General features: G+C 33.3%; 2 pseudogenes; one reads left to right on the forward strand and one right to left on the reverse strand.

Moving 5' to 3' along the window:
- Positions 1-1,450: 1,450 nt before the first annotated feature.
- Positions 1,451-1,568, reverse strand: LOC120612336 (uncharacterized; annotated as a pseudogene).
- A 20,869-nt stretch (positions 1,569-22,437) lies between these two features.
- On the forward strand, positions 22,438-22,556 carry LOC120612338 (uncharacterized; annotated as a pseudogene).
- Positions 22,557-23,507: the final 951 nt, after the last annotated feature.

Here is a 23,507-nt window from a genome sequence, read left to right on the forward strand (position 1 = left end):
TTCTCTTTAATTTCCGATTTTCTCTAATTGGGGCCCCTCGCTCTTTTTCTTGATGGGTATGCTTAAGGGTTTTTCAATTTTGTTTATCCTTTAAGAGAACCAGCCCTTGGTTTCATTGATTTTTTATACTGCCTTTCTATACACTATTTCTTTTATTTTCACTCTGATCTTTTTATTTTCTTCCTTCGACTTGCTTGGAGATTTGCTTGCTGTTGTTTCTCTAGTTCTTTTCAGTGTAAGATATGATTGTTTATTTGAAATTTTTCTTGTTTCTCGAGGTAGGCCTGTAATGCTATGCATCTCCCTCTTAGGACTGCTTTTTCTGTGTCCCATAGACTTTGAATCGTGTTTTCATTTTCATTTGTCACTAGGTATCTTGATTTTTTTCCTTGATTTTATTCTTAATCCATTCATTGTTTAGTAGCATGCCATATAGTCTGCATATGTTTGTGTAGTTTCTATTTTTTTTCTCTTAGTTGATTTCTAGTTTCATATTATTGTGATCGGTGAAGATACTTGGTATGATTTCAGTCTTTTTAAATTTACTGAGACTTGCTTTGTTGCCTAACATGTGGTCTGTCCTGAAAAATGTTCCATGTGCACTTGAGAAGAATGTATATTCTGCTGCTTTGGGATGAAATGCTCTGAAAATAGCAATTAAATTCATCTGGTCTAGTATGTCCTTTAAGGCTGTTGTTTTCTTATCGATTTTTCATCTGGAAGATCTGTCCATTGGTGTCAATGGGGTATTAAAGTCTCCTACTATGAGTGTAGTACTGTTAATCTATTTCTTTATGTCAGTCAATAATTGCTTTATATATGTAGGTGCTCTTATATTGGCTGTGTATATGTTTACTAAGGTTATATTCCCTCGTTGTAGCAATCCCTTTATTATTATGTAATGCTATTCTTTGTCTCTTATAGCCTTTTTTTTAATGTCTATTTTGTCTGATGTAGGTATTGCTACCCCAGATTTTCTTTATTTCCATTTTCGTGAAATGTCTTTTTCCATCCCTTTGCTTTCAGCTCGTGTGTGTCATTTGATCTGAGGTGGATCTCTTGTAGACAGAATATATATGGGTCTTCTTTACTTATTCATTTGGCTACCTTATGTCTTTTTATTAGAACATTTAATCTATTTACATTAAAAATGATTATTGATAGGTACATAGTTATTGCCATTTTCTTACTCATATTTGTGATTCCCCTCACCCCCTTCTTAGTTTTACAGAAGTCTTCTTAACATTTCTTGTAATTCTGTCTTGGTGGTGATGAACTCCTTTAGCTTTTTTCCTGTCTGGAAGCTCTTTCTCTCATCTTTAATTTAATCAATCAATCAATCAATCAATCAATTAATTAATTTATTTATTTTAGGCGAGGCAATCCTTGGTTGACCTCACAGATTGCAAGGACCTTGTCAGGTTACAATCCCTTATTTTTTAATTTGTTATGCCTACAGCACCTGGTCTTCCTAAGTGGTGTCCCATCCAAGTGCTAATCAGGCCCAACCCTGCTTAGCTTCCAAGATCAGACAAGATTGGGCTGTTCAGGGTAGCATGGCCATAGACTCTCTCACCTTTAATTTTAATTAATAGCTTTGTTGTATAGAGTAATCTTTGGTTGCAGGTTCTTGTTTTTCATCACTTCGAATATTTTGTGCCAATCTCTTTTGGCTTGCAAGGTTTCTGTTGAATAACCAGCTGACATTCTGGTGGGAGTACCATTGTAAGTAACTAGTTGCTTTTCTCTTACTGCTTTAGGTCTCTCTCTTTGTCTCCAACTTTGACATTTTAATGATTATGTGTCTTGGTCTGGGTCTGTTTGAGTTCTTGTTTGGGACTCCTTGCACTTTCTGAACTTGTATGTCTATTTCATTTACCAGGTTAGGAAAGTTTTCTCTTATTATTTTTTCAAATAGGTGCTTAATCCTTTGCTCAATTTCCTCTCCTTCTGGTACCCGTGTAATGTGAATGTTGGTACGTTTGATGTTGTTCCAGAGGTCTCATAAACTTTCCTCATTTATTTTGGTTCTTTTTTCTTTTTGCTGTTCTGATTGGGTGTTTTTTGTTACCTTTTCTTCTACTTTATATATTCTACTGTTGATTATTTTCTAGTGTATTCCTTTTTTTTCAATTTTATTTTATTAGTTTCAAGTATACAGTACAGTGGTTAGACAATTATATAGTTTATAAAATGATTTTCCTAATTGTTCTTTCTCTCCTCTGGCTCTCCACCTAGCCATTACATTACTGCTAATTGCATTTTCTATGTCATGCTCCCCATCCTCATGACCATCTATCAACTATTAATTTGTACTTCTTTAACTCTTCACCTTATTCTCTGGTGTATTCTTCATTTCAGTTATTTTTTCTTTCATTTCTGACTGGTTCTTCTTTATGGACTCTATGTTCTTTATTAAGCTTATTATCTCTCTGTTGAAGTCCTCATTGAGATTATTTATTCTTCCACTAAGTTTGCTGAGGATCCTCATAACCAGTGTTTTGAACTCTATCTCTGGTAGATTCCTTGCCTCCATTTTTTTCATTTTTTTCCCCCAGAGTTTACTTCTTTTGTTTCATTTGCAACATGTTTCATTCTGTTTTTTTTTTTATTTTCATTTTAGTTGCCTGATCTATGTTCATTTTTATGTATTAGCAAGGCTTGTTACATCTCCCAGCTTTGGCCAGGTAGTCTTATGTAGTTGGTGTCCTGTGTGGCCCAATGGCACAGTCTTTCTTATCACCTGCACCTGGGGTCTGGGTGTGTTCCTTGAGTGGTTGTGTGTGTGTTTTTTATTGCAAATGAGCCTTGATTGCATCAATGGGATTGATGCTCAGGCTGACTGGGCTGTGGAGATTGGCCATGCCAATAGGGTATGAGCTACTATATGGGGGCTGACCTCGTGCAGTGGAATTTGCCCCAGAAGTCTTGTGTACCTGTTGAGATCACTCTTTGTGTGTGTCGTTTATGGAGTTAGTCCAGTGTTACTCTATTTTGGTCATCCTCAAGTGATTTGGTTTTGTGGCCCCTTGGGAGGGGCTCCCATGTAGGCCCAAATCCACTGCTGTCTTTGATTGCTCAAGGCTAATTGGTAAGAGCTCCAAAGCAATCTGCGAATGGTTTCTGCCTATGCTATATCTGGAAGCAAGTGGGAGAGACCACATTGTGAGCCGCTGTTTGCTTACCCCCAGTACTGGGCCTGGAGTAGCTTAACATAAGGACCGATGCACCTCAAGGCTTCAGGCTTTTGGCCAGTTGCCTGTAAGACTCTGCAGCTAAAAGAGCTTTGGGGTAGTATACAATTTGGGTGAGGCAGGGACCCAGCGAGTCAGTGGGGTAAAATGAGTGAATTTCTCTTGGCTAATGCAGAGTCAGGTTTGATGTGCATGCTGAATCTGTTGCTTCCTACAAAAGTATCAGATCACAGCAAGGTCAACCACTATCTGCCTCAGGCCCACAGACACTGCAGCTTGGGCTAGAACCTGTGGCCCTCCAGCAAAAGTCTTCTCTGAAACGTGTGGGCTGTGTGAGGGTTGTGCGAGTTGAGGGAATGGGCCACCATGGGCAATTTGTGGACTGCATGGGAAAGGGCCCCAGAAAGACATGGATGGAGTGGGCCAATCTCACCAGGGCAGTGTAGCTTCAGGATTAGCCATGTTAGGGGAGAGTTCAATACAGGCAAGATGGCACTCACCTGTAGACTGCCACAGTTGGGGGCCCAAGAAAGGAGCAATGGCATCTGACCTCCAGCCCTTGCCTGGCACCACAAAACTCAGTCTTTCTCCATATGTCTCTTGTGCATCTTAGGCTGTTGACCTTCTGTCTGTGCCCAGGGTGAGTGTCTGTGAGCAAATGAGTTTGTGCATGCACCCTTTAAGAGGACGTCTCAGTTTTCAGATTCCTTCGGTCTCACCCAGATGGCCAGAATTCCCACTGGTTTTTACAGTCATATTTTGTGAGAACTCCTTTTTCCAGGACTGGAACCCTGGAGTCCTTCAGAGTGGCCTTTTCAGCCATGCTCTCTTTCCCAGTGCTCAACTGCCACGCACAGGTGTGGAACCAGCCTGCTTTGCATCTTTGCCTCTCTCACTGGTCTCAATGTGGCTTTTTCTTTATATCCTCAGATATGTGTTATGATTAGCTGAATTTCAGGCAATTCTCCAAGTTATTTGTTTTATAATTTTGTTGTAATTTTAATGCAGTCATAGAAGGAGATAAAACCTGCTTTTACTTAGCCCTTCCACCCCCATCTTGATTGGAACTCTGTGGTATTCTTAATATCACTATCAATGTTTGAGAGTTCCACTTACTCCTTGATCATTTTTCTGCATCTTTGCCAGTATTTGGTAGTCACTATTTTTTGTTTTATTTTACTTTGGTTGTTCTAATAGATAATGTTGAACATTTCTTCATATGCTTATTTGCCCTTCATACATCCTCTTCAGTGAAATGTATCTTCACATTTTTGTGCCTTTTATAATTGGTTCTTTTTTTTTTATTGCTCAGTATTAGGAGTTCTTTACATAGTCTAGTTACAAGTCTTTTGTTTGATATGTGATTTGCAGGTATTCCCCCCAAATATGTAGCTTGTCTTTTCATCCGCTTAACAGAATCTTTTTCAAAGCAAAAGCTTTTAATTTTGATAAAGTCCACCTTATTACTTGTCCTTTTTATAGATCATGCTTTTAGTATCATATCTAAGAACTCATTATTTAACCTTAGCCTCTAAAGATTTTCTTCTCTGAATTCTTCTAAATTTTTTATAATTTTACATTTAAATTCATAATCGATTTTTAAATAATTTGTGAATGTGAGGGTTTAGGTTGTTTTATTTTTTGGTCTGTGGATAGCTAATTGCTCCAGCAACAATTGTTGAAAAGACTATTGAATTCAACTGCATTGAATTGCTTTTGTTACTTTGTCAAAAATCAGCTGTGGGTATTCATATGGGTATATTTCTATTTTGGGTTCTCTATTCTGTTGAATTAATCTGTATATCCGTCCTTCAGCCAATAACATACTCTCTTGTTTCTATAGCTATATAGTAAGTTTTAATATCAGGTAGAGAGATTTGTCCCAATTTATTCTTTTTCAAAATTGCTTTAACTCTACTACCTCTTTTGCCTTTCCATATAAATTTTAGATTAAGCTTGTCAATATCTACCCCCGAATCTTGCTGTAATTTTGATAAGAGTTGCATTAAACCCATGTATCAATTTGGGGGAAATTGGCATCTTTACTATATTGAGTCTTTCAACTGAAGGACATGCTATGTATCTTAATTTATTTAAATCTTCTTTGATTTTTTTAATCAGCATTTTGTTATTTATAGCACACAGTTCTCATAATTTTGTTAGATTTATACCAAAGTATTTATTTTTTAGATCGATTTTAAATATATTTTCCTTCTAATTTTAGTTCACATGTTCATTATCAGAATATAGGAATAAGATAAAGTTCTGTGTATTTATCTTGTATCTTGAGACTTTGCTGAAATCACTTATTAGTTCTAGGATTTTTTTGTATTTCCCATGGTATTTTTTTCATAGACAATTGTGTCATCTGTAAATAAGGACAGCTTTATTTTGCCTTTTCTAATATATGTATTTTTTTCTTATTTTATTGCCATGGCAAAGACTTTCAGTACTATTTTGAACAGAGTAGTGAGCATAAACATTCTTACCTTATTCAGTCTTTTTAACTTTTGAAATTTTAGTGTGAGCTGTGGTATCTTACCATATTTTAATTTGCATTCCTTTGATGAATAATGGTCAGAGAACTTTTAATTGTATTTAATTTAATTTCCTAAATTATGTCTTCTATTGGAAAGCTTTTTCCATATATTCTATACTAGAAACATTTAATTATTCATTTTTTACATTTATGTGTATAATAAGAAACAAAAGTTAATTTTGATGTATAGTACAAGATAGGATTCCTTTCTCTTCCATGTGGATATCCTGTTGCAGTGCAATTTGTTGCAAAACATTTTTTTTTCCATTGAATTGAATTGGTGACTTTATTGAAAATAAGAATACATATTTCTGAATTTACTTCTGACATTCTATTCCATTTGCTCCAAGTGTTTACACTTATGCCAATCCCACAAAGTCCTAATTGTAGCTTTGTAGATATTTTGAAATCAGAGAGTACTAAATCATCAAACTTTGTACTTCTTATGCAATATTTTTCTAGTCATTTAAATTTATTTATAAACTTTAGAGTATACAAAAGAATCCTGCAGAATTTTGGGGGGTGAATATATTGATTTTACCGATATATGTAGAGAAATTATATCTTAAAAATCTTAATTTTTCCTACCCATGTAAATATTATATTTCTTCATTTATTTAGGTATTATTAAATTCAATTTGAACTCTTTCATTAATTTTTAGTGACAACTCTTTGTTTATGGTTACTTTATTGATTAGAATATGCATCTTCAACTCACTTTAGTATACATTAAATCCTTATTATGTCATTTTACCTATATTGTATAAACTCAGAATAGTATAGCAGCTTTTACTCCTCTTCAAATTATTGTGCTAATGTTGTGCAATATTTTAATTTTACATATTTATAAACTTTAAAATACAGACTATATGTCGTTGATTATTGATTTCCTTACACTCTTGTTTTCCAGTCATTCATATTAAAGTAAATTTATTTTTTTCAGCATTACATCTTTCTTGAGTAAATACATAAAGTTGAAGTGACTAAAATTTATAGTAGGTATATATTCAAATACTTAAAAAACTACCAAATTATTGTCTAAAGTATAACATTTCATATTCCTATCAGTATTGTAGGAGTATTCTAGCTGTTCCACATTCTTGCTAATTCTAACTATAGTCAAGCTTTTAAATATAAGTTACTCAAATTGGAATATAATGTTCCCTCTTTGTGGTTTTAATTTGCATTTTCTAAATGACTAATGACATTAAATATTTTTTTATGAGCTTATTTGCCATTTGTATATCTTCCCTGATTAAGTTCCTATAAAAATCTTTGGCCTATCTTTAATTAAGTTGTTTGTCATCTTATAACTGAGTTGAAGGAGGACTTTATATATTCCAGATACATGTCCTTTGTCAGATATTAGTTTTGCAAATAGTTCTCCTACTCTGAAATTATTTTCCTAATAATTTCTTTAGAAGAGTAAATGGTATTTTTTTTTAATTTTTAAAATGTCAAATTTGTTGATAAATTTTTATAGTTTCTGACTATTTTTATTATTGTCATATCTTAAATGTATTATATTTATGATCTTTGATTCATTTTAAGTGATTTTTTTTATATATGATATGAGGCAAAAGTGATAGGATTAGAGATATCCAATTATTTGTGTTCTTGGCTTTTGTGGTTGTTTTGGAGTTTACAATATATTTTTCCAAAGTATTATTATCCATCTTCAAGTGATATTTTACTACTTCATGTACAGTATAAGAGCCTTACAAGTGTATATTTCCATTTTCTCATGGGACTTTGGGCAATTTCTGCCATACATTTTACTTTTTCATTTTATATAACCCCTATAATATATTGTTATTATTTTGCTTTAAATAATTAAATATTCTATAGATAGATATTTAGAGACAAACATTTTATATGTTCTCCCATATTTATCATTTCTATGCTTTTTTTGTTGTTGATTCATATTTCTGTCTTCATTTTTCATTTGTCTAAAGGAATTATTTTATACTTTAGGTCTACCGGTGACAAAATCTTTCAGGTTTTGTATGTCTGAACAAATATCGTTGTCTTTTTTGAAAGATGTTTTCACTAGTTATTTAATCCAGGTTTTCAACATTTTTTTAAAAAATCTTTTAGCACTTTAGAGATGTTGCTCTACAGCCTTGTACCTTGCATTTTTCCAAAGAGAAGTCTGCTGCCATCTTTATATTTCTCTCTGTTTAAGTGAGGTAATTTTCCCATACTCTTAGAAGAGGAAGGTAGATGCTTTCCTAGCTTTTCAACTCTAAGATTACTTCTTTGTTGTTTTCATGAAGTATTAAAAATAATGCAGCTTCCCCCCAGCCTCGTGCTAAATGGTGAGGCCTGCAAAATCATATGCATAATATCTTATGGCTCTCACCACCTGCCAAATTCACATGTTGAAACCCTACCCCTCAAAGGTGATGGCATTAGTAGATTTCATTTAGGCAAATGAAACTGGGAGGTGATTAGATTATGAGAGCAGAACCCTCATGAATGGGATTTATGCCCTTTTATGAGAGCCCACAGAGCTCCCTAGCCCCTTCTGTCATATGAGTAAACAAGGAGAAGTCTGTCATCTTGAAGAGAACCCTCACCTGACCATGCTGTACTCTGATCTGGAACTTAAAGCCTCCAGAACTGTGGGAAATAGATTTCTGTTGTTTATAAGCTAGCCATTCTGTGGTATCTTATTATAGCAGCTCTAATGGACTAAGATACCACACAATATGCCTTCTCTGCTCCTTTCCCCCATATTGACCTCAACCTTAATTTATTTTTCCCTGAATTTCCATGAGCTGTTCAGATTATATTATAGTCCCACTAGTTTCTCCTCCATGTGTAGAGAGCTGAGATTTGGTTGGTTTATTTTGAGTTATTAGGGCCAGACAGTTCCATTTACTATCAGACTTTTACATGGTTCCTTTTGTACTCTCTGGAAAACTAGAGCCTGTATAATTCAATCCCAGCTTTACATGCTGTTTTTCATTGACTGCCAAGCTTCCCATACTTAGTAATAACCCTTCATTTTGAGGATGAGTGCCTGTTGTTAATTTGATTTTCAGTGTTCTGGCTCTTAGATCCATTGAAAGGCCTCTTTCCTTAGAATCACATTTTCCTCATATTCGACAATTCCAATCAATCTGGTTCTATTTCTTGATTTGTCTCTAAGTATGTTTTTTTAAGGATGCATTATCAGTTTTTTTATATATAGTAATTGTTAGTCATGAAGTATTTTTTTTTGTTATTGTTATTTTTTTTTAATATATTTGTGGGGCTGATCCAAAACTTTGTCAGCACTCCACAAACTTTCCCAGAATTCTCTGGCTAAATTTTAAAAAGATACTTCAAAAAATCATATATTTGAAATGTTTAACTTCATTAAGATAGAAACTTATAATCATTTTAATAATTTACTTTTGTATGTCTTAACATAGACTGATAATGGGGAAGATATTCTAATTTCTGTGTATTTTACTCTGAACTAGAGATCTAACTGTTCCCATTCTGCACATGAGGAAATCTGCACATAATTCAAAATTAGTGTTAATACCAGCATGGTGCAAGAGTTTTGCAATAACCATCTGTTATGTACTTATGCAAAGGTTCAAGTACAATTTAGAATAAGTTTTGAGCCTGATATCTTGGATGTTATAATGTACAACATTTATACAACCTGTAGATCTGAGGTCCCCCTTTTATACTACAAAAAGAAAAAAGAAGAGCCATTTACTTCCCCGAGCTCTAGTATAACTAGAAATAAGATCTAAATTCTTGTTCCCAAATTCGAAGTGGTTTCTGTCATATTAGGCAAAAAACAAACAAAAACAACAAAAAAAACCCAAAACAAAAACAAAACAAAACAAACAAACAAACAAACAAACAAAAAACTATATTGAAAAACACTATATCCATCAATATATAGCGACAGAGAGTGGCTATTATATTTCAAATAAGAACTATATGCACCCCTCTCTTTTGGGATCTGTAGTTCTTTCTATCTTGTAAATTATGGTTTCTATTAAGATCTCTATATATTATTAGTGATGTTCCTAAGAAACGTTTTCCCCCATGAAGTAGCTCTGTCAATTCACAGAGCCATAAGATACTATGTATATGATTTTGCAGACCTCATCTTTGGAAAATATAGGCCACCACAAGAATATTTCTAGCAATAGAAATATAGAATATAATTACTGAAATTCTATTAGGAATCATCTAATCAACTTTTCTCATTTAACTGTTGAATAAACCAGGTCAAACATGTGGTAACAGCAATCTAGACTAAAAGTCAGTCTTCCTCATGCTCAGCCACTGGCTATTTCAGCTACATTAGGCCCCTTCCTCCCTTATATACTAACATCCACCTTGGATATCTCAACCTCTTCTTCACTTTTTAAAACATTGCTTCAGAGACTTCAGTTGGAATTTTTAGGACCACACACTGATAACTCCCTTTATAATATATGGATTTCAGATAGCTATTGAACATAATTAAATAAGCAAGAAGCCTATCCAAAATACAATAAAAATTTAATTTTCTCACGGCCTACTTACTACTGATTTCACCTTTGGACACTCCTCATATGATTACACTAACAGATTTGCATTTATCAGGATGCAAAGTAAATGGCAGTATAATATATAATATATTTTACACGTGGAGAGTCAATTATTATTGTATTATAAGCATAAAATTAAAAGAAAAGTATACTTCTAAGATGGTTATAGATTTAAACTAACTTCTCATATGTGTTTATGCTTGCAAGAATAAGTATTGATAATTCCACAAATATTAAAAAGCAAATTATTATTCAGTTACAAAAGCAAAAAAATAGTCGTTTTTTAATCTCAATTCTCCATCATGAAAAATCTGCAAATAATTTTTAAAATCAGCAAATATAAATTCAAGTGCATTGGTTGGTAGGTACTATCACTGAATGAACCAACTTATGATTAGCAAATTATAATTGTCAATTTATTCCCACCAGACACTCCCCAGTAACAGGTTATTTGCACATCTGTAGATGGATGTCATTCAATTATCATTTGGGCATTAGTCCACCAGGTGATATATAATAGAGACATAAGATAACTTTTCAAAGAACACATTAAAACTAAAATTTCTAAAGCTGCTGTTTTATTTAAGTCATACTGGATTTATTTTGGCAGACTGCATGGGTTAGTTTTTACCAATCACATAATAAATGATTGAAAACAAACACAAAAACCATAAAGAAGAGAATGAAATATCTTAGAATATATATGTATTTTTCCACAAAGAAAACATATAATTTTATTAATTAATTGCCTGATATACTTTGATATTATTACCCCATAGTTTTTTAAATTAATTAATTTCTTTTAATTAGTTCCAAGTATACTCAAAGCTGCTATTTGTTTTAATTCTATGTTTTGGCATTCAACATAGTTTTACATTGTGAAAAACAGATTGTATCTATTTTGTTACTGTACCTGCTTGAAAAGTGATGATATTATTGTATCACCAAATAACTATTTGGAATATGCTCCTTGATGATGGTAAAAATTATGTTGGAAAGTTCTAAAGGATAACTAAACATTGTAATATCATTATGTTGGAAATGATTTTGAAAGTTCCTTTATATTTCATTAGTCTTTGAACTAAACATCAATAATGTTAATCTGTTTCTAAATTTAAATTGCTGCTTAAGTTTTTACTACTACTACTACTACTACTACTACTACTACTACTACTAGTACTACTTGTGAAATTTTAAATAATGCTAGCTAAGTGAACCATATGATGTACACATGAGTGTTTTTGTTTCCCTTAGGGTTATAACATGTCTTTAAAAAATCCTGTATATTAGAATTACTTCAAGAGGGAAACAAAAATTTCTTCTATGAGACTAAAAATACACTAAATTTAGAGATTTTCTAGCAATATTAATATTATCACCAGTTTATAGAAGAGACAGAGGATTAGAATGATATGTGCCTTACCCAATCTCATGGTAAAAGAGCAGTAAGAATATAGCTATCTTGCAAACAAGTCTTGAGGTTTAGAGGTAATACATGTGTAAAGAATCTAGCAATTAAACTGAAACATTTTGTCTCACATACCATTTTTCTTTTCATTCAACTATGCTGCTTCTCTAAAAATCTTCTCCAAAAAGACTGAATGACTCCTGAAACTATGTCTATGCGGGGCTACAAGTCTGACTTTTAAATCGATTGAAGGTTCAAGTCAATTCTTTCAAATAAATAAATTTTCCTCATCAAATTTCATCTCAGTTTAGACTTTTTCTATGATATTAATTGAAAGTCATATTTTATACTCCAAAAGTGGCCAGTCTCCATTATTACCCATCACACTTTATATACTCTAACTTAACTTTATTACTTCCCAGCATTTGTATTTGTTCTGCTCTTTGCTATTAGCTCACCTAGATTGTGTGCAAGTAAAGAGTAGATACCTTTTGTTTTTCTTGTTCATCCAATAGATCTAATATCTAACATTTTTGGTACATAGAGGTGCTATATAAAATATCTATACTTAATGAATGAATAAATTTAATTAGCTTTTGGCAATGTTATTCAGCAGGAAAGGTTTTAAAGAGTTGATATGGCTGAGCTCTATCGAGAGTGGTTATGGAACTGAATTAATACAGAATTTTTAATAAAATAATAAACTGATCTGTTTCTACTGCTACCTTAAGCAAATAGGTGGAAACACAGATAAAGTGGATGAACATCACTGTCCTGTCAATTGTACAGATGTTCACTTAGCATTCAGAAATCACAAATTTAAGATTTAATCATTTATGAAGTTTAAGTCAACAATTTTATTATAGTTTGATTAAGTTTTCTAATTTTTAGAAACTTGTTATAACAGAAGTTTAGTTGCACTTTCTTATAGGGTAGCGAATCCACTGTAACCTCAGTTAGCTCTCTGGAGGAACTGGACAAAGATTGTGGCAGATTATGAATAAAAAATAATCCTCATCATTGAATATAGAGTTCAAAGCACCTGCTCAAATGTTGACTGGCTACTAATTATTACAGATGGAGGCTATAGACTCGAATTAGGGTATAGCTCTAAAATTATGAGAGAAGGTAAAAAAAAAATCTTCCTTTGAATTTATACTAAGTAGGATCAACATGAAATGAAATAGATTACGTTGGTCATATACAGAAGTTTTCTGCTATGTGTGATTAGTTGTGTTATTTTGACTAGAGTTTCTCCCAGAATTGATCTTAGACAGTTATCCCACCTCATCAAGAGGACTAAAATATAAATATCCATCAAGCTATGACACATACTGTTATAAAACTTTGGTCGTGGAGCTTTCTGTAGTTTAAGAAAAGGAAATTCAAAGGGTAAGACTGAATTACTATCTATTCAATATAACAAGGAGAGTAAAAGGCTGTATTCAGCAGGTGTGATTTTTCTGTTCACACATCCACAGAAAGTGTTCTTTATAGTGAAATAAGGAAAATTTTCGGGTTTTCCATTACCTGTGTTAACTATCCATAGAAGATTCTTCAACTCCTTTGTTCATTAAAAGGTCTCCTCTTTCCTGATGTATTTGAAGCCAAAATAAAGGTATACTGTACACAGGAGGATTAACAGGAAAGTCATGTCTACACATTTTTTTTTCAAATGTAATTTTTGAGTATATCAATTCATTTTAAAGAGATGGTAATGTGATCAAGGGGAGAGATTTCAAGTTATTCACTCTACCACCTAAAGTGTTAATGTGCAACAGTATAAGTGATGATGAAATTTAACAGGTTGGTCTCAGGTGCCTATAGCTTTTTCATTTTCCATTCCACTTTCCAAACACTTTGAAAAAAAAAACTTAAAAGAAAGTATTTGCAGAGTAACATCAGAAATATGGCAGAGTGAGAGACGTCCCAGAACTCTCCCCTTGAAACAGCAATAAGCTGAACATCTAAAACAACAAAAAAGACCCAAACTGCACACAAGTATGTCTAAGCGTGGGATCTGCGCATAAGACCTACCACACAGGTCAGAACCCCTGGAGTCTGGTTATATACTGGGAGAAACAAAGAAGCTGCTTCTAAAGCCAGAGCTCCCTGCAGGAGGAGGGGGAGTAGAGAAGATGTGGTCAGTTTCCTGAACAGCCTTGCCTGACAGATCTGTGAGCTCCAAGGAAAGGTGGCACTGCCTGACATCAGAGCAGAAAACACAAAAGTGTAGACTGCAGAGAAGCAGGGACGGCAGAAAAACAACAGCTGATTATTACCAGCTGCAGTTGAAAAACGTGAGGTTGAGCCACAGGCACAAACCCACAACCCAGAGGACCCCTCCCGCCCAGAGACCAAACACCCTGGAGCCTCAGGGTAAACTGAGCAAATGCTACCAAAACTGTTGCTAACACTGACAGGGACTGAGGCGGAGGATAGTGAGGGTGATTAAATATATATGAGAAAAAAAAGGCATTATTAAGACTTTATATAAAGCAGGGATCCAAGAGGATTAGACACCACCTACTAGAAACAAAAAGAAAAATGACTTCTTTGCAGCAAGCTAGAGAGATCTTTATATAATAAATCTTTCAGGAACAACAACAACAAAAAAAGCTGAATACACTTCCATTAATGCCCAGGCAGAAAAATAGTCTATTAAACACCATAAACAATCAAGGTGACAAGGCTCCTCAGAAAGAAAGAGAAAAATCTCCAGAAAATAAGCTTACAGACATAGAAATATACAACTTAAATGGCAGAGAATCCAGGATGGTGCTTCTGAAAAAACTTGGTGTGATCCGAAATGATTCATATCAATAATTTCAGGAAATGAAAAAACAACTAGATGAGCACAAACTGTTTTTTAGCAAGAAGATTAAAACCCTCAGAAAGAACCAAGTACAACTTCTGGAGATGAAGAACACACTGAAAGAGATGAAAAAAGAAATAGCAAGCTTGGGAAATAGTGTCGACCAAATGGAGGAAAGGCTCAATGATAACAAAGACAGAAACCTAGAAATAAATCAGAAGGAAGAATGAAAAATCACAAATGAGAAATACAAGATTAGCTGATACCATCAGGAGAGGAAAATAAGAATAATGGGCATTCTCAAAGGCGAGAAAAAGAAGCCCGGACTAGAAAGCATTTTCAGACAAATAGTTGACGAGAATTTTTCAAATCTAAGGAATAAGCTAGAGCTTTGAATTCAAGAAGTCAACAGAACACCCAGTTATCTCAACACAAAAAGGCTTTATCCAAGAAACGTCGTATTAAAATTATCAAAAATCAATGACAAAGACAGAATTCTCAGGGCAACCAGGGAAAAGAAGATGGTAATCTATAAAGGAAAACCCACTAGATTATCGTTGGGCTTCTCAGCACAAACCCTACAAGGAGTGAAATCAAATATTCAAACTAGTAAAAGAAAAGAACTACCAGCCAAGAATAATATATCCAGCAAAGCTTTTTAGATATGATGGAGAAATAAAGACCTTTAAAGACATACAAAAAGTGAAGGAATTCTCCACTGAGAGGCTTGCATTACAGAAAATACTGAAAGGGGTCAGCTCAAACAAAATGACAACAAAAATATTTAACTAAGAGTAAGGTGACTAGCACGCAGATAGAAGCAGGGTAGTGCCACCCATACTAAGACAGGGCATTATAAGCTTAAATAATAAGAAGAGATTTGCTTTAGCAAGATAGTGATGAATATTCAGAATACATAGGGACAAATTGAGACAATAATGACAGAAAAGGGGAGGATTTAAATATCCAAATTTGCAAAGAGGAATGGAGATAAAACTCATGCAGAAGAAAATGGAGGAATATATATATATATATATGTATATATATCTTTTACATGTTCGTAATGTTAACCACATGCTAAAGATTCAGAATTGAAGTATGTAACATGAAAAAAGAAGGACCAGAGGGAAAAACCCATAAATCATCCAAAATAAACACACACACACACACACACACACACACACACACACACATACAAGGACAAGGAAGCATGGAAACACCAAGCTACAAGAAAGCAAAAGATGAAACGGATATAAGAAGACTTCATATTTCAATAATCACTCTAAATATAAATGGACTGACCTTGTGAATAAAATGGCACAGAGTCGTAAATTGGATCACAAAACAAAACACAACCATATGATGCTTCCTGGAGACACATCTTAGTTCTAAAGACAAATATAGACTCAAATCCAAAAGGTGGAAAATAATATTTCAAGCAATCACATTCAGAAAAATGCGGGAGTAGCAGTAATAATATCGGATGAAATAGACTTCAAAATAAAAAAAAAAGATAAAAAAAGATACTGAGGAACATTTTATTATGATAAAGGGAATCAAGCACGAAGAATACATAACACTTATTAATACCTATGCTCCGCATCAGGGAACCCCCAAACATGTGAAGCAATTACTAACAGAACAATAGGGAGAAACAGACCAAAACACTATCATAGTAGGGGACCTAAATACCACACTTTCGGATATGGACAGATCATCTAAACAGAAAATCAATAAGGAAATAACATCCTTAAATGGCACATTAGACCAACTGGACATAATTGACATTTAAAGAGCCTTCCATCCAAAACAGTTGCTTATACATTCTTCTCTAGTGCACATGGAATATTCTTAACAATTGACCACATATTGGGACACAGAGATAGCCTCAAAAAACATAAGAGTGTTGAAATCATACCATACATACTCTCTGATCATAATGCTTTGAAACTGGAGATCAATTTTAGAAAGGAAGCAGGAAGAACCACAAATACATGGAGATTAAATGACATGCCACTGAAGAGTAACTGGGTCAGAGAAGAAATAAAAAGAGAGATCCAGAGATACATAGAAAGGAATGATAATGATAGTACAACATATCAAAACTTTTGAGACATGGCAAAAACGTTCATAAGAGGAAAGTTCATATCATTATGGGCCTATCTCCAAAAACAAGAACGAGCCAAATAAACGACCAAATGCTTCATCTAAAAAACTAGAACATAAGAACATATGAAGCCTAAAGTCCAAAGAAGGAAAGAAATAATCAAAATTAGAGCAGAAATAAGTGAAATTGAAAACAAAACAAAACAACAACAACAACAAAAAACAATAGAAAAAAATAAATGCAACAAAGTACTGGTTGTTTGAGAAGGTTAATAAAATTGACAAACCCCTGGCTACACTCACTAAAAAAAAAAAGAGAGAAAGGATATGTATAAACAAAATCAGGAATAAAAGGGTGGAAATGATGACGGACACCGCAGAAATACAAAGGATCATACAAGAATACTGTGAAAAACACATAACATTAAATTTAATAACCTAGAAGAAATTTACCAGTATGTTGAAAGATACGACCTTCCTAGACTGAATCAAGAAGAACTGGAAAATATAATAGACCGATGAGCATTTATGAAATTTAAAGAATCAAGAAAAACCTACTAAGAATTAAATGTCCAGGACCAGAAAGCTTCACCAGTGAATTCTACCAAACATTCAAAGAAGGTTTAATACCTATTCTTCTCAAAATCTTCCAAAAAATCGAAGAGGAGGCTATACTTCCTAACACATTTTTTGAGGACAATATTACCTTGATACCAAAACCTGTATAGATAACAGAAAAAAAGAAAACTACAGACTATTATCTCTCACAAACACAGATGCAAATATTTTAAATAAGGTACTAGCAAACTGAATATGGCAACATATTTAAAAGATTATACAACATGATCAAGTAGTCTTTATCCCAGAGGTACAGAGATGGTTCGACATACTCAAATTGAGAAATGTTATATAGCACATAAACAAATTAAAAAATAAGAATCATATGATCATCTCAATAGATGCAGAAAAAGCCTTCGACATGATGCAGCATCCGTTTATGATCAAAACACTTAACAAAATCACTATAGAAGAAAAATACCTTAACAAAATAAAGGCCATATATGAGAAGCTCTCAGCCAACATTATACTTAATGGTGAAAAAATAAAAACCTTCTCTCTATTATCAGGAATAAGGCAAGGCTGCCTACTATCATCTCTGTTATTCAATATCATATTGGAGGTCCGAGCGAGTGCAATCAGGCGAGAAAAAAATATAAAAGGCATCCAAATAGGAAAGAAAGAAATTAAACTATCACTATTTGCGGATGATTGATTTCCTATATAGAAATCCCTAAAGATTCCAGAAAAACAATACTAAAAACAATAACCAAATACAGTAGAGTTTCTGAATACAAAATCAATGTTCAAAAATCCATAGCATTCCTATACTCTACTAATGAAGCATCAGAAAAAGAAGTAGAAAAAATAATTCATTTTGCAATTGCAAAAAAGTAAAAATAACAAAAATAACTGAGAATAAATCTAATGAAACATGTGAAGTATATATACAATGAAAACTCTAATAAGACTCTAAAGAAATCGAGGAAGATTAGAAAAAATGGAAAATATTGCGTGTTCTTGCATGGGAAGAATCAACATAGTTAAAACGACTTTATTATTTAAAGCATTATACAGATTTAATGTAATCCCCATCAAATCCCATCGGCATTTTTTAAAGAAATAGAAAAAAAATCATCAGATTTGTATAAAAGCACAAAAGAATTTCCAAAGCTATCCTGAGAAAAAAGAAGGAGGCTGGAGGCAACACTCTGCCCGACTTCAAATAATACTACAAAGTGGTAATAATTAAAACGGCATGTTATTGGCAGAAAATCAGACACACAGACCAGTGGAACAGAATTGAGAGTTCAGATGTAAATCCATGTTTATTGGGCAAATAACTTCCGACAGAAAAACAAAAACATACAGTGGAGAAAGGAAAGCCTCTTCAATAAATGTTGCTGGGAAAAATGGAGAGCCACCTGCAAAAGAATGAAACTAGATTATTAACTCAAAATGGATTAAAGACCTGAATATAAGACATGAAACAATAAAATGCATAGGAGAAAACATAGGAGCTAAACTCAAGGACCTTGTACTTAAAGAGGATTTTATGAATTTGACCTCAAAAGCAAGGGAATTTCCAATAGAAAAATTGAAAACTTTACCCCAAATATTTTATTCTCCAAAGGCAAATGCATATCATTTAAATATTAAGAAATACTTGTGCAGAATTTTCTGTAGAAAAATTATCCCCGAATTGCACATTGTATATTTTATAGTGCTTGACTTGTTTAAAGCCAACTTTAAGAAGGATAAAAGCTACCAGGTGGTCAAGTTTGAGGAGCTCAGTTTCTTGAGCATGTATGCTCATACACATTTGTTATAATGTTTAATATCATACCATTAGATATACATTCCTTTGGATTTTAAACACACTTTTATCTTCTAGGATGTCTTTTTTTAAATAAATAATACATTTGAGTAAAGAACTTAAAACCTCAACATCTCTCATTTCCAAATTTTTGTGAAAGCTTAATGTAACAATATATGTGAGCACATTGTTTACTAAAATATTGGCATTAGACATTAGTAAAATATTGGATCCAGAAGAAGCTATAGAGATCTTCTAATTCAAATCCTTCACATTATAGAGGAAGAAATATCAGGAAGGAGTGGCTTGAGCTCCAGATTAGTATTTCTTCATTTATATCAAACTGATCTTGTCATTCCATTATAGAGAAAGTATTGGTACCAATTTACTAATTAAAGTTCTTTATATGATAGAAAAGTGTATATCCCTTCCTCTTGATAATATAAGCCATATACTCTGACATAAACCTGGACTTCTAGACTTCTAAAGTATAGAGTAGGCAGAAGTACACTGACAAGATATAAAACCTATGACACAATTGAGAGAATCTAAATTCCTTACTGTTAACACACACTGAAAACTCATTTACACTAAAAATAGTGTTCAGGTAATAGGTTAGGCAACATGCACAGGTAGTAAAACTTAACTTGCAATATCTCATTCACTAATCTTTCCCATTTTCCCTCAGTTTATTGATGTATAATTCAAAAGTAAAATTGTATATATTTGAAGTGTACAATGTGATGATATCACATATGTATACATTGTGAAACAATCACCACAATCAAATTATTTAATACATTCATTACCTCACATGGTTACCTCTGTGTGTGTTTGTGGTAAGAACGCTTAATGCTACTCTCTTAGCAAATTTCAACTATATAAAAGTATTATTAACTATAGTAACCATTATGTATATTAGATACCCAGAATTTATTCATCTTATAAATGAAAGTTTATACCCTTTGTCAAACAACTGCCCATTTTACCCATACCCAGCTGCTGGCAACTACCATTCTACTCACTATTTCTCTGAGTTCAACTTAATTAATTTTTTTTTTTTTTTTGATTTCACAAATGAGTGAGACCATATAGTATTTATCTTTCTCTGGCTTATTTCGTTTAGCATAATGAACTCAAGATTCATCCATATGTCTGAAAAAACAGGTTTTTCTTTTTTTATGGCACATAATATTCCATTATATATTATTTTCACCCACTTTGGGGGACAAGTGATATGAGAAAAGTGAAACTGTTCCTTTTACCTCCTTCAGTGTGTCCAATCTCATATTGTTTTCCTCCAACAGTGTGCTGTAACTTCTCCAATGAACTCCAGGACTTCCACTAAAACATTCGCATACATTAATTTCAAAATTGATATTCTGTAGGAGAATGACAGTAGAAAACTATTTTACTAACTTGATTTTACTATGCCTCATTCTTTCTCATTATATCTGAAATTTCACTATCAGAAAAAAATATTTCTTTGTATCTCTAAACATTTTCAGTTTAAAAAGTATTCATTGTAAAAAAAAAAAAGTCCATTTGTCAGATTGTTTCCTAGGGGTCCAGTTAGATGATGGCAAGTCCCATAGAAATGGATGGCCAAAGAAGTAAAGTTCAATGGTGAAATAAAGCAAAGTGCAGAGTATGAGGCACTGTTTTTGAGGGTAACACTGGATTCTGCCTTAGAGAACTCTGGGTAGCTGTTAGGCAGATATAGGACTGCATAATTTTGGATGTGCTCGTGATATGTGGAAGTGAAAAAAATGTACTGAAAACTCATCATGTTTTGCTAAAAGCCAGCTATGGTTTGGTGAAAAGTTCTGGTGGATAAGAGAGCATTGATGCAAGCAGCTGATGTCTGGCCCTTATCAGGTGTTTTCTATGTGTAGGGTTTTGTGCTAAACTCCATGATATGTCAGCTCTATCACGTGTTTGGTACTTGCAAGTAAACAATATTTTTCTTGAATTTTAAGGACAAATAACTTTAAAACTTCTCAATTAAAGTGATTTCCTATATATAATAGCTTCAATATTCGAAGATAGTTTCTCTCTGTTCAAATATGCAGTCATTTCTGTTAACGAATATCCCAAAGTCTGCTTAAGCTTAGAAATAAAGAAAGCAAAAGGTCTAACATTCAGAGTTCTTAACTGGGACCAATTCTCCTGGTTTATTATTTTACAGGAAAACAGTTGTACATGATTGAGAAACAAATAGTGCAACATGGATAACATTTCAACTCATTGAAAGTCTGTTATAACATTCTCAGCATAATACAATATCCTGAGAATTTCAAATCTAGCCTTGATACAAGTTATGCTAAATTCCACTTACACTCAGGACAACTCTTTGGATTGGCAATATTAAAAAATGAATTGACCTAAAGTCAATAATGTCCTATACTTTTTTCTTTCTTTTCTATTAATGTTTCACTCTTTCCTTCACTTGTATCTTCAGCTCCTATTTTGACTCTGAATCAGAACTTGACATTTAGTCACACTACTTTGATGGGCAAAGGAGGTACTTGTTCTCATGAATGTTTTCTATATTGAGATATTTTAATTGTCCATTGTAATCCTGGAATGTAAAACCAATGCTTCCTTTCTCTTTATCTTTTGTTTCCATGATGTGGTACAAACTCAATCATTCCACTTGTTCAATAGTTTTTATTGAGAACTACGGAAATCTCACACATCAATAAGAGGTATCTATACATACCAATGTGGGTTCCCTTCTTCTGGAAGTCCTGATGTGTCTAATTTGAAAAGAGTTCAGGCTACCTCATCCAGGTAGGACTATTATAAAATTAACATTTAGAGAGTATAGTATGATAGTTAAGTGTCCAAACTTTGGAGTCAGACTTCTTGGGTTCAAATATTTGCTCCACTTCTTACAGTTTGACCACATGGTACATGTAATCAAACATTTCCATGTCTGTTTCCTTATTAGTGAAACTGGAATAATAACAGTATCTACTGCATGTAATTTTTTAATGAGGTTTAAACAATGCATGCAATATACTTAAAACACATAAAGATCACTGATGTCATTTATTGTTAATATGATTGTTAGTTTTATTAGATCTCAAGCCCTTTACTGAGAGCTGAATGTACATATATGAAAATATTTTTCAGTAGGGAAGGCAAACATTTAATCATATCATGTGGTCACTGAAGTAGCTAGCCAACTCTTAAAGGAAAAAGAGAGTTTTCATTGGGGATACTAATCTAAAGTTAGACATGGGAGATGAGTAGGAGTTAGCCAGACAGAGTGTTATGTTATGGGAGTAACAATGTTCTTAAAAAAAAAAGAACATCCATTAGACAAGAGAACATATGGTGAGCTCAGAGAACTGAGAGAAGTTTAATATGACTGAAAATGAGTCATACTGACACAAACAGACAAGGGAAGATCATAAAGGGCCTTGAAATACATATCAAGAATTTTAGTCTTGTCTATGGCCATGCCACCCTGAACAAGCCCAATCCCGTCTGATCTCAGAAGCTAAGCAGAGTCGAGCCTGGTTAGTACTTGGATGGGAGACCACCTAGGAAGAACAGATGCTGTAGGCATAAAAATTAAAAAATAAGGGATTATAAGATGAAAAGGTCTTTGCAATCTATGAGGTCAATCAAGGGCTGCCTCGCCTAAAAAAAAAAAAAAATTAGTCTTTTACCCTGTGAGTATTGAACTTTGATGAGTTTTTTTTTTAATTTATTTATTTAAATTAGTTTCAAATATACCATACATTGATTAGGCATCTATATAGTTCATAAAACAATCCCTCCAATTGCTCTTTCCCTCCCCTAGCCCTCCTCCTACCATCATATTAATCCTAACTGCATGATGAGTTTTAAGCAGAAGAATTACTCGATCACATTCTCATTTTAAAATGCCTGCAGTATGGTAAAGGTATTAGGAATAAGCAGAATTTTTAAGAGGCTTTTGTTGTGACAATGGGATGGAGAAAAGTGGAAGGAATAGAGAGATATTAAGGAAGAAGAAGTAGCAGTACTTGTTGATCAATTAGATATGAAGATGAGAGAGAAAGAAGACTCGAGGATTTGTTTAATAGAATTGTTGTGGTACATTCACAGTATGGACACCAAGGACATCTCGAATTTTAACTTGGATTTTTTTTTCCCATCCCCCAGTATAAGAAACAGAGACAGAGGAGCGTATTGGGAGAAATGAGTAGTAAAAGCTATTGACTTTGGTTTTTAGATATTTTAGTGTGAAATGCCTAAACAACTACTAAGGAAAAATGTCTTGGGAAAATAGATCTGGAACTTAGGAGAGACATCATGATGTAGCCTATGTCTTAACAAGACCTCTTGAACCAGTCAAATTGCTCTAGAACCAGTCAAATTGCATAGTTTCTTAAAATGCATTGCAGTGGCTTTTATATCAAGTTGTTGTTAATTGTTGTTAGTCACAATCTTGTGATGCTCTAAGATCTTTACAGACTTTATCTCAACAATTTTCACATTCTCCCGAGTGTCATTCAACCTAAATCAACTAAA

This window comes from Pteropus medius, unplaced genomic scaffold (genome assembly GCF_902729225.1).
Source record: "Pteropus medius unplaced genomic scaffold, Ma_sr-lr_union100, whole genome shotgun sequence".
Lineage (NCBI taxonomy): Eukaryota > Metazoa > Chordata > Mammalia > Chiroptera > Pteropodidae > Pteropus > Pteropus medius.